The following is a 12,221-nucleotide window of genomic DNA, read 5'->3' on the forward strand; positions in this document are numbered from 1 at the left end:
ATCCAGGTGGCATGCAACATTTGAACTCGGCCTGGACGATCCAGGTGACATGCAGCATTTGAACTCGGCCTGGATGATCCAGGTGACATGCAGCATTTGAACTTGGCCTGGACGATCCAGGTAACCTGCAGCATTCCACTCGGCCTGGACGATCCAGGTGACATGCAACATTTGAAACTCGGCCTGGACGATCCAGGTGACGTGCAACATTGGATTCGGCCTGGGTGATCCAGGTAACATGCAATATTACACTTGGCCTGGACGATCCGGGAGCCATGCGACATTGCACATGGGCTGGACGATCCAGGTGACATGCAACATTGGGTTCGGCCTGGACGATCCAGGTGATATGCAGCATTACACTTGGCCCGGACGATCCAGGTGACATGCAACATTTAAACTCATTCTGGACGATCCAGGTGACGTGCAACATTTACACTCGTTCTGGACGATCCAGGTGGCATGCAGCATTTGAACTCGGCCTGGACGATCCAGGTGACGTGCAACATTTGAACTTGGCCTGGACGATCCAGGTGACGTGCAACATTTGAACTCGGCCTGGACGATCCAGGTGACGTGCAACATTTGAACTCGGCCTTGACGATCCAGGTGACATGCAACATTTGAACTCGCCCTGGACGATCCAGGTGACATGCAGCATTACACTCGGCCTGGACGATCCAGGTGACATGCAACATTTAAAACTCGGCCTGGGCGATCCAGGTAATATGCAATATTACACTTGGCCTGGACGATCCGGGAGCCATGCGGTATTGCACATGGCCCGGACAATTCAGGTAACAAAACAGCTGATATTTCAAACTTGCGACGTGGTTGCATATGGACGGCCCGGATAAGCTATGGGCCTGTTCGACTGTTCGTTCATTGCTGTCCCCTCCGCCTGGCTGGGACATGCGATGAAGCGGTGACGCTTGTGAATCGCAATCGGGGCCCCCGGTGCCTACTGCTGCCGTGGGGCCCCGCCTCCATGTTATGCGGCAGCCCCGGCCTGGACTGACCCGCGACTTGGCAGGGTGATAGGTGTGAGGTTATGCATCCGTTGTGTGAGATGTGCCTCCTGATACCGATTGGGAGCCGGGCTGCCCGTTGCCGGCTCGCCGCCAGTGCCTGATGTGCCCCTGCTGCCTAACCGTGCCACCTCTGCTGTATAGCACGTGCTCCTGTGTTTGCGGAGAGGATCTGGCGACTGTGCGGGCGGTGCGCGGCGCCCCTGAGTGCTTCAGAGGTGGAGGGGAGGAACCCTGGACCTGTGCCCTGCTGCGGAATGCTGTCCCCGTCGCTTGCTCCGTCCCTGAAGGAGTGGGTGGCGGACGTGTGTGGGGGGGAGTCGCTCGGCGCTCTGCTGGAAGTGCCTGGAGCGCCGGCGGACGTGCGTGCGTTCCACCGTGGCCCGCATGCGAGGCGTGCGGACTTCTCGCGGGAAGAGATCCCTGGCAGGGGACAGGGAAGAAGCTGAGGGCTCCGAGCTCCCGGTACTTACTTGGGGCCTGAAGAAATCTGTCCGGAATGGTAGTGCTCTGCGATGCGAGGCTTGCGTGGAGACGAAAGGTGGCTTGCTTGTGACGGCAGCTAGATGTGGCTCCTCCTACTGAAGTAAGTGAGTCACACCACTAGAGAACAGGGGAGGCAAGTATATATAGGGTGCCGACGCCCTGCCCACAAATACAGGCTGACCTCAGCCTTAATACAAGTTCATTCTTTTTTGTTTAAAAAAAAAAAAATATATACAAACATAATTGTGGACAGATTACATTTAATGGCAGTGACTACAGGACAATACTGCGACAAAAAAGGTCCCCCTCCACACCACTCCTTCTGGCGACAGTACAATGTTTAAAGATCTGTGCACAATATCTATAACACTATTGTACAGGTAAGTGCGGATTACAGATAGTCAGCTGTGCTGGTCAAAATCAATTATTTCTCACCCTTTTAACAGAGCTGAAGTTGTAATCCACCTAGGCATACCTCCATATCTATTACCACACGGCAGCTCAGTACATGGTGACACTTCATGACCTATGTGTTCTAAGACAAAAAGTGACTTCTCATTGTACAATCACAGATGTCAAATGGGTGTAATGAACATACAATATATGTATGTGCTGTCATATACTGCTGTAAAGGTTACCTACTGTTACAAGTCTCCCAAAGGGGAAGCTTGCAGATCCATAACCTTATCTCAACATCTATTTGTACTTAAATGGCAAAAGGGGCACAAAAGCCATGGTCCAAAAGGAGTGTAACACTTACATAGCACAGAGTAGTAAATACCAGGAGTGAGGGGAGGGCTCCAACCCCGACGCTCGTTTCGCCTTTGCTTCCTCTTGGGGGCGCATCCCTCCACTATAACCACCTTATATAACCCCATCAATGAAGTCCATTTGGACAATTAAAAGAACACACCTGTGGCCTCATAGATGAACTCGTGTTTACTCCGTCCTATCCCAAGACCATGGACGCCCACATCTCGCAGGATTTCACTTAATCCCGTTGGATTCCAGATCACGTGTATCTGTCATGTGACTCCACAGCGTCCGCCGGCGAATCTCGCCCCGGCGCTGGGGAGTCACATGAGAGACCACATGAAGAGGGAAGTCCCTCCCAGCATCACACCTGCAGATGCGGGAAGGGGAGGACCAGCCTGGTCCATTTCCCAGTGGCTGGGAGTCGCATACTCGCCATCTTGGGTAGGGGCAATTTTGCCCTCATCTCAAATCTACACTTATGTTAGGCGGCCTGTAAGGAGATAGAAAATAGGAGATCATAATATATCAGCTACAGGGCATCCAAAACTCCCCCTATAGACCAATATAGATATCGATCAGGTCAACCCTATAGTTCATATACGCTTCTTAACCCCTACTCCTATCTAATTATATATAGTAATGAAAAAATATATAAATAAAAAAATATATACTTGTATGTAAATACATTAATAAATACCTAAAATACATAAAAGGTATGATAATTCCACTTGTGCAAAACGAATAATAATAAGGTGCGCATACTTCATTAAGAATAAATATATAGCAAAACACAATATTTTTTTTTTGACATAAGTGAAAAAACCACAAATGGTGATACTTGAAAATATTAAAATAAAGTGAAAAGTGCATGTGCAGTGTGACATGCTGTGAACGTGCATAGCAAGAGCAAATACAAATATTTAAAAATATTATTATTATCAATAGCAGTCGGTGGCACTGAAACAGACCCCACAAAGGTCCCAATGGTTGACCAAAATTAAATTATGATGGTTTCCTAAAGGGGAGATTAAAAGACGAGGCCCCTCGATGATCTCTCATTGTTCATAACTGGAGGATTAAAGATATCCAAAGTCCTTCCATCTTAACATGTTGGAGCATGACAGGAACACGGGCCCAGAATACTGTGGGTATCAAGTGGTGTTGGATGGAAAGATACATGAGTAACAACAGTTAAAAACAATATCATATATACACTAAAGTTAAAAAATCTCAAACTGTTAAAATGCAGGCCCATAACCCGGGTCGGGGAATCACCACAAGAGCCGAGCACGGTCATATAAACAGGAGGTGGGGATACCCTATATCAATATCTTACAAAAATGGGGCAAAACTATTTCCCTCATTGAGTCCAAATGGAGTGACTGTGTTAAGGACACAAATCCACTTTGTTTCTTTTTGGCCCAAAATTTTCTTCCAATCTCCTTCTTCCAATCACCCGATCAATTCCCCTAAAGTGCAAGATTGATCCATCAGAGTAGTGTTTCTCCTTAAAGTGTCTGGCCACTGTCTGCAGCTGTGTAGGATCCTCCTCATCCTTTGCTGCTTCTATTGAGAGTACATGTTCTCTGATCCTTCTCCTAAACTGTCTTGATGTCAGACCAACATAGATAAGGCTACACAAACATATTGCCCAGTAGATCACCCCAACTGTGGTACAACTAATTGAGTGATTTAAAATTCTCTGTCATGTGTAGAGTTGCAGAAATGTGTAGCCCTCTCCATATTGGCACAGACCGCACATTTGCCACACTCCTTGTTTCCCCAGGGAATTCCCTTGGTACCAAAGAGGCCGGGTTCTTTACGGACATAGTGGCTCTGGACCAAATGGTCACGGAGGTTCCTAGCTAGCCGATATGTGATAGATGGATAGCGTGGTAGGAAATGTTGCAACTGAGGGAAGGCTGCGCACAGCGTGACGTCACAGAACGCCTCATGCTGTGCACAGCCGACAGCCGAGGACCAGGAAGCGGTGAGTACAAAGCCTTCACCGCTTCCCGGTCCTCCGGTACTAATGAGTGCTTCCATAATGGTAGCTGCTCATTAGTATTTGCCCCATAACACACAGTTGCATTTCCCCCCCGCTTTTTTTGGGGGGGATGCGTCATATGGGGTGAAAAATACGGTAATCTTTTTTTCTGATCTAGTTATGGTGGTTCATAAAAAAGAACACTAGTTTGATATGCTACAGTGTAATGTAATACATGGGTTAAAATGACATGAAAAGAATGAAACATAGATGTTCACATTGCTAACTCTTTTCCCTAACTAAGCTGGACAATTTCCCTGCTGATTCCTCCAAACTTTCCTACCGATAAATACGAAGTTACAGACAGTGAGTAATTTATATTAATTTAGCCAGAGAAGCTATTTTCTCGCACAAACTCTTACACTTGACCTGTATAAACAATGCAAAACTCTACCCAAACTTCTCAGACTCTCACAGCAACAGAAACAAAACTCTTGTGACTAAAGATGAGCATTTTGACATTTGTTTCAGATCTGATTCTAATGAATTGGTTGAAAGATTTGACTAGAGTATACATAAGTCCCACAAGAATGAAAAGTTCTCGAATTGGTCTGAAAAAGTGGGTCTAATGCCCTGAGATCTTCTAGGCCTCATTATGTTTTTTTTTCTCTCATGTCTCTCTTTCAGTTTTATTTCTCTCTATATCTTCAAAACTCACCAAAAATTTGAATTTGGAGGCAACAGAAATTTTTCCAAAATTTGGAATCAATCTGCTAATCTCTACTCCTAATGATAACATAGAGGGGAACTTTGGAGCTACAAAGTCTAGTGCCATTCTGTCCACATCGTTTATTAACCCCAAGCAGTGCACCACAGGCTCAGGGGGTTTAACCTAGACACACTCTTTGGGAAAGCACTATTCAGGGGTCCCAAATAAGACCAACCATAAATCTGTTTAAATTTGGAAGGACTATAACAACTAGGAATTAACTCTCAAGACAAACCAAATGTCTATTGTTATAATACTGAAATCCTCTTAATGTAGCAAACACAAAGTCCACTGGAACTTTTTGGCAGTCACAGGACACTGGAAGGACCAAAGTCATGGGAAGGGTTCTTATCACCCCAAATATTCAACCCCTTTCAAGAGGCTCTGTCAGCATGATCAGCCCTATTAAACCATTTGGCCTGATAAAGTTGATCATGCTGATTGAAGAGATACCTTTCTTTGGTCTGCATGTTAAACAGCTGCAGGGATATCTGCATTTTATTGATATGCAAATGCTCTCTATATGTATCTTAATCAGGGGACATTTTTATGCATCTTAAAGGGAAATTCTCAGAAATGTGCCCTGCTGGAGCCTAGAAAGTTTTTATTTTAGGCCACGGGAGTACGTTGTTCCAATGTCTGTAGCTGAGATAACGCAGCAAAACCGCAATCCAATGCTGCACTACCCAAGTGCACTATATAGAAAGTATATTATTGGTATATAACATCCCTGCTTCAATCACTTTTTGGGTGGGCAACTGGTATATAACACCAGTAGAAATTATTTGTTCCAATAGCGTTTGTTCCCCCCATTTATAGCTGCGGTTACGCAACAGAACCGCACACAACTGCTGCACAATACAAATGCACTATAATATACTTTCTATGTTAGAAAGTATATTATAAGTATATTGCACCCCTCAGTATGTCACACCTATCAATAGCACACCTATACCAGTCTTTAAAAGGACTTATTAGCTAGCGTTTGATGTCCCTAACAGTGATGGCCAGTTCACCGTGTTCGCCCACGAACACATGCGATCTGCCATCTTAACCCACAAGTCCGGCGATGCACAGGTAAGTCCTTACCTGTGCCTGTGCGCGAGCTGGTCTGAAGTGAAATGCGGTCACCGGGAGCAGGCAGTTCCGAGAACAGCCTCCGGGGGCCTTCATCGGGCTGTTCTCGGAACTGCCTGCACCCGGAGACCGCATTTTATTTCAGACCGGCTCGCGCACAGGCACAGGTAAGGACTTACCTGTGCATCGCCGGACTTGTGAGTTAAGATGGCAGCTCGCATGTGTTCGCGGGCGAACACGGCGAACTGGCCATCACTGGTCCCTAACAGTCTGTCCTTGCTCCACACAGCAACTTCTCCCTACACTGGCAAAAGACTGAATGTAAAATGGCGGCCAGATCGGGTCTATTTATAAGGTGAGGGTATATCCATGTGCTGAAACGTCTCAATTGCCTGTCCTGTACCACCTGACGGATGTGTCATGAGTCAAAGTTCTTCACAATGTAAAAGAATATGGCGCCGGCAGACATCGCAATATGTTCACCCGTTCGGCAAAACGCCAACGAGCAAAGTTTGCTGCGAACTGCAAGGCCATCTATACCCCTGAATAGTGATGAGTGAAACCGTGGATGTTCAGGTTCAACGGGTTTGGCCGAACTTTGTTTCAAAGTTCAGTTCGGGTACACGAACTTGACCCCGAACCCCATAGAAGCCAATGCGGACCTGAACTTTGGTGCTGTAAAATGGCTGTAAAATGGTCATGGAAAGGGCTAGAGGGCTGCAAAAGGAAGCAAAATGGGGGTAAGAGCAGAAAAGTTGAACTGCAAACAAATGTGAATAGGGAAGTGACTTAAAATAATGTAAAATATATAAAAATGAAAAATAATAATCTTGAAACAGGAGGCGGAGGTCCAAGTGGAATAGGAAGTCGAGGAGGTTGTAGAAGTGTAGACATGGTGGTGTAGGTGGAAGAGGAGGAGGCATTTTTTATTTAATTTTTTTTTGTTTTGTTTTGGGGAGGTCCCCAAACATTGGTAAATAGCAAACAGAACAAACTGTGCTGGAGTATGACAATGGTCGGTATACTTGCCAATATAACAAATAATAATTTTAAAACCAGTTGGTGGAGGTCCGAGTGGAAGAGGAGGTGGGCATGGAGGAGTAGGTGAAAGGGGCGGAGGTGGTAGCCAACACTGTTTTTGTGTTGTTGCTTTTTTAATTATATATATATTTTTTTTTTTAAGGGAGGCCCCAAAACATTGGGAAATGGCAAAAAGAACAAACTGAGCTGGAGTATAGCAATGGCTGGGTGCGGCCAGTATAGTTCTCTACTCTACGTATATGTGGCGGTGTAAGTGGATGAGGCGGAGGAGGCAGAGGAGGTAGCCAACACTGTTTTTGTGTTGTTTTTTTATTTATTTATAATTTGGGGTGCCCCAAAAACATTGGGAAATGGCAAACAGAACAAACTGTGCTGGAGTATAACAATGGCTGGGTGCGGCCGGTATACTTCTATACACTGCCAAAGGTACAAACAATTCCTGTGGGATCCACACGGTTCCTAATTATCATCATCTTCATCCTCCAAAACTATGCCCTGACTGGACAGCTGTGTACCTGGCCGCTGTTGGTGCAGGAACCCACCCTCCGAGCAAAGTGTGGACACCTGGCCTGATAACCTTGTGAAGGATCCCTGTTCCTCCTCCTCCTCCTCCTGTGCCTCCACCCTATCCATCATTGCCTGAAGCGTTTTTTTTCAAGGAGACATAGAAGTGGGATAGTAACGCTGATGACAGTGTCATCAGCATTGGCCATGTTGGTGGAGTATTCAAAGTGACGCAAACCAGCACACATGAGGCATGGGTCAGCGGGGCGCATGGAGACCCATTAGTTCGAGGTAAAATGGTGCAACTTACCCGTGCCTACTGCAGCTAAAACTACACTATCGCCGCTTGCTGCTCACAAAGTCTCTCCACCTTGTGGGTATGTCACATACAGTATGAGGTGGTAAGTGGGAAGGCAGAAGTTACGCTGCAGCGCAGACAGGCAAGCAGTAGCAGGGTAAGAACACCAAAAGCGTGCAGACTTGGCCTTCACTTTCTGCAGCAGCTCTGCTATCTCGGGGTAATTTTTCAGAACTTCTGTGCCATCAAATTCAGCACATGCACCAGGCAAGGGATGTGCATCAAACCGGCTAGGCCCAGAGCTGCTACGATATTTTGCTCATTATGGCACACCACCAGGCCAGGCTTGAGGCTCAGCAGCACCAACCACTCGGTCTGTTCTTTGATATCCGTCCACAGCTCCTGCGTGGTGTTCAAACAGAGGAGTTTCAGAACAGTGCTGAAGTTGGTGGTGCTAGTGTTAAGCTGACCGGATGAGTAGACGGTAGAGAAGAATGAGGAAGTGCGACCTTCTGACCCCAGGCACAACAGGGTCAGCGATAGGACGTGACAGTTTTGCCATCATCATCAAAGATGTGCTGCGGCGGTCCTTCCACGTCCTTATCCTCAAATATAAGTGGTTGGGCATCAGTGCTCTCAATCTCTTCCACTTTTTAGACAGGAATAGGAGGATGGCCCACAGAACCCCTGTCAGCAGAGTCATCAAAAAGCATAAGTGACTGCTGCATGACTTGGGGCTTAGACTGCTTGGCTGATGTGCAAGAGGTTGAGGTGGAAGACAGATGCCCATGGACCGTCGGTGCCAACTCTGCACTTTCAGGGGGGGACCGGATGGAAGACAATGTGTAGGAACTGGAGGCACTGCCAGCCATCTAATCTACTACCGCCTCTACTTGTTCTGGCCTTGCCATTCTTAGAGCGGTATTCAGGCCTACAAAATGACGCAGAACGTTCTTTTGCCTGTGTGCACCAGAGGACGGTGTTTCATATGGGTGCATATTTGGCATAGATCGACCATGTCCTCTCCCGGCAGCAGGAGCATCACCAACACCAGCAGCACCACGACCAGGGCTACGTCCCTTATTTGATGCTTTCCTCATTCAGATTAACTATTATATTTCAGTGTCACGGATGCAGTGGATGTGTATTGCACCCTTAAAAATGGCTATATGTCATCCACAGAATTAGCAAAACTGATTAACTATTGTAGTTCTTTGTCACGGGTGCAAAGGAGGTGTATTGCACCCCAAAAATGGCTATTAGAGATGAGCAAAGTTTTAGAAAATTTGATTTGGCTGCTTCGCCGAATTTTCCCAAGAAATTTGCTTTGTGACGAATTACTTAGTTACGAAGCGCTTTTCTTTGTTAGTAGCAGGTGCAATGACAGGGAGCGGCGATAGCGCCGCTCCCCATCATTGTACCTCTCAGATGCCGTGTTCATACATGGCGGCATCTAAGTTTAAAAACATTTGCTCGCGATGGACGGGCCGCTACCACCTTGCTTGAAAATCTGGCGTTAAATTTTAGCGCCAAGAGATGACACGGGATTTCGGCCGATATCTTCAACCAAGATGGTGGCGGCCAGCCAGTCATTAGCAAATGGAGGAGGTAAGTATTATTTTTTATCTTTTTTACTATATTCAATTCGCTACTACAAAGCACAAGGAAATTCGGCTTTGCGGCAAATCAAATTTATCCTGAAATTAAGATCGAATTCTACTTCAGTGGATTTGATTCACTCATCTCTAATGGCTTTAGGTCACCCACAGAATTAACAGCCTGATTAAGTATTTCTATGTAACTGGTGCAAAGGTGATGTATTGCACCCACAAAAACTGCCCATAGGTCACCCACAGACTTCGCAGCCAGATTATAAGACTAACACTCACAGTTCACGGCAGCTAGTTAGAGCAGAATGACGGCACAACGGGTAATCCAGGATTTATGCAAGCCGGGTCACGTGCTGCACCGGCCAATCACAGCCATGCCAATACTAGGCATGACTGTGTTGGCTTCCAAGTGACAACAGCTTAAAAGCTTGTTGATTGCATTGCAGCCTTTCAACAAGCTTTATTCAACATCCGAACACCAAAAACGGACTTCCCCAGCAAAGTACGTGTTTGGGTCTGGGTGCCTGGACACAGCAATGTTCGGTACAAACCCTATCCCTGAATAGATGATAATTGATTACCATCAGGATATCCTCAATCTGGGGCTGAATTAAATTAGCCTTTACACAGTAGGCTGGAAGAAGCTAATACTCAGTGTGCGGTTGACGAAGCAGAGTTACTGAGCGGATGTATCTGATCATAGACTGTGCAACTCCAGGCCATCCAATGCTTCTGAAGAGGGCTGAAGTCATCATAAAGACAAAGGAAAATATGTAATACTGTATAATAATATAAGCTACTCCTGTCTGAATTTACGTGTTATAATTGCCCATTTATATAGTTATATACCCGCATCTTGCCAAGCACAGTGCCGTGCATATCAGAGATATTGTATCTCATACCCATTCACTGCCGGGTCTTTTGTCCTTCTGAACTGCTGGGGGAAGTGCCACAGTTCTACATAAGTTTGGTGCTTCCTCCAGCAGGCCATGCAACAGACTTAAATCTACACCAGTTCACTTGCTGACATAGATTTAATCAATTTCCATGCAAAAAATCTGGTGTGGAGAATGATAAATGAGTGGACTGCCCGCTTCCCCACCCCCACAATGACCACTTTTCTCGCCACTTTTCCAAGCGGAGAAAAGTTGCAGATTTTGCTTCAAAATGGTGTGCAACAAAATCAGTGACTCTAATATCTCACTGTGGCGTATATCTGTTAATAAATGTCCCTTCCCTTAACGCTAAATTATTAAAAAATTCATAAACACTTATTTAAGCCACATTCTTATCAGTAAAATAAGAACTGAGCTATAATGAGGAGAAGGTCAGAGATTAAGAGCCGTCAGTTGAGCTGCCTGATGGAACAGAGTAAAAGCAGACAGCACGCTCCTAGAGAATATCAAGGCTGTACACAGAAAAGGGCTCAACATTAGTAATACCAATTGAGAAAAAAAAATAATAGCTCACAATGAGCACAATGTAATAGTAAAAAAATATGTGCCAAATGTGTACATAGCCTTTAAGGTCAATGATAACCTCTTTGTTAAATATTGATCATATTTTTGTCCATGCATTTTTTTAGTAACCTAAATATTTATTGAATTTAAAAAGTCTAAATATCAATATAATAATTTCCTCATATGTAATTGTATGTCTTCATTTTAAAGCAATTATGTCCAATAATAAAGAAATAATCAGTCCTTACAGATTTTGCCTCCATCATATAATTAGACTTATTCTGGGTAAACACAGGGGAGCGTTGTGCGGAGCTGAGCTTTCTACCTAAAAATTTATAAAATGAAGTTGTAATGATCCTTCTGTGACCAGACTGGCAAGACTCTATGATGTTCTGAGGTTTTTCATTACAGCAGAAATATCTCCAAGACTTTTCCACTAATATCTAGAGTTTATTATATTATATTATCAGCACATATGGACACTGCAGACACCGGAGATAACGCTGAGGTGAGCTCCTCAGGCTGAGGGTCACATCATGAAAAGCCAGGGTAGATGAGGCAGATACCATTAATGGCAAATGTTATCATCCTCCATCTAAAACCTGAATGTGTGGGTGTAGGGTACCCTGAAAATATCTGTACTAACCACTAATACAACAGTCACATACCATACCTCATCGTGAATTTATAGAAGAATGATTATTATATGATTTGGAGGGTAACGCCTGTAGACTAAAACTTTGAAAATCTAAAACCACTTAACTATAGACTGATAATCCCGACTCCTGTCTGTATTTTATCCACAGTTTTTAAATGTTTTTTGTAATCAATGGTATTGGTGTAAATAATGGATTCTGGATATTTCTGTACTCATTTCCTTCTCCCCATCCTTCTCTGGCCTCTGTCTCTAAATTTACTATTGATATCCATACACAAAAAAGTCAGAACTTGGAAGAAATCAGAGCAGAGAGAGAGCAGCATCTACTGCTGGACTAGGCCCAGAGCTGCAACAAGATTTCGCTCGTTATCGCACACCACCAGGCCGGGCTTAAGGGGTCAGTGGCACCAACCACTCATTGGTCTGTTGTTCCATGCCCATCCACAGCTCCTGTGCGGTGTGTGGTTTTTCCTCCAAACAGATGAGTTTCCCCCTGGCTGATTTTGTCTGCCACTTGGTTGTGCAAAGCAGGGATGGCTCGTCTGGA

Source organism: Bufo gargarizans, chromosome 2 (genome assembly GCF_014858855.1).
Source record: "Bufo gargarizans isolate SCDJY-AF-19 chromosome 2, ASM1485885v1, whole genome shotgun sequence".
Taxonomy (NCBI): Eukaryota; Metazoa; Chordata; class Amphibia; order Anura; family Bufonidae; genus Bufo; species Bufo gargarizans.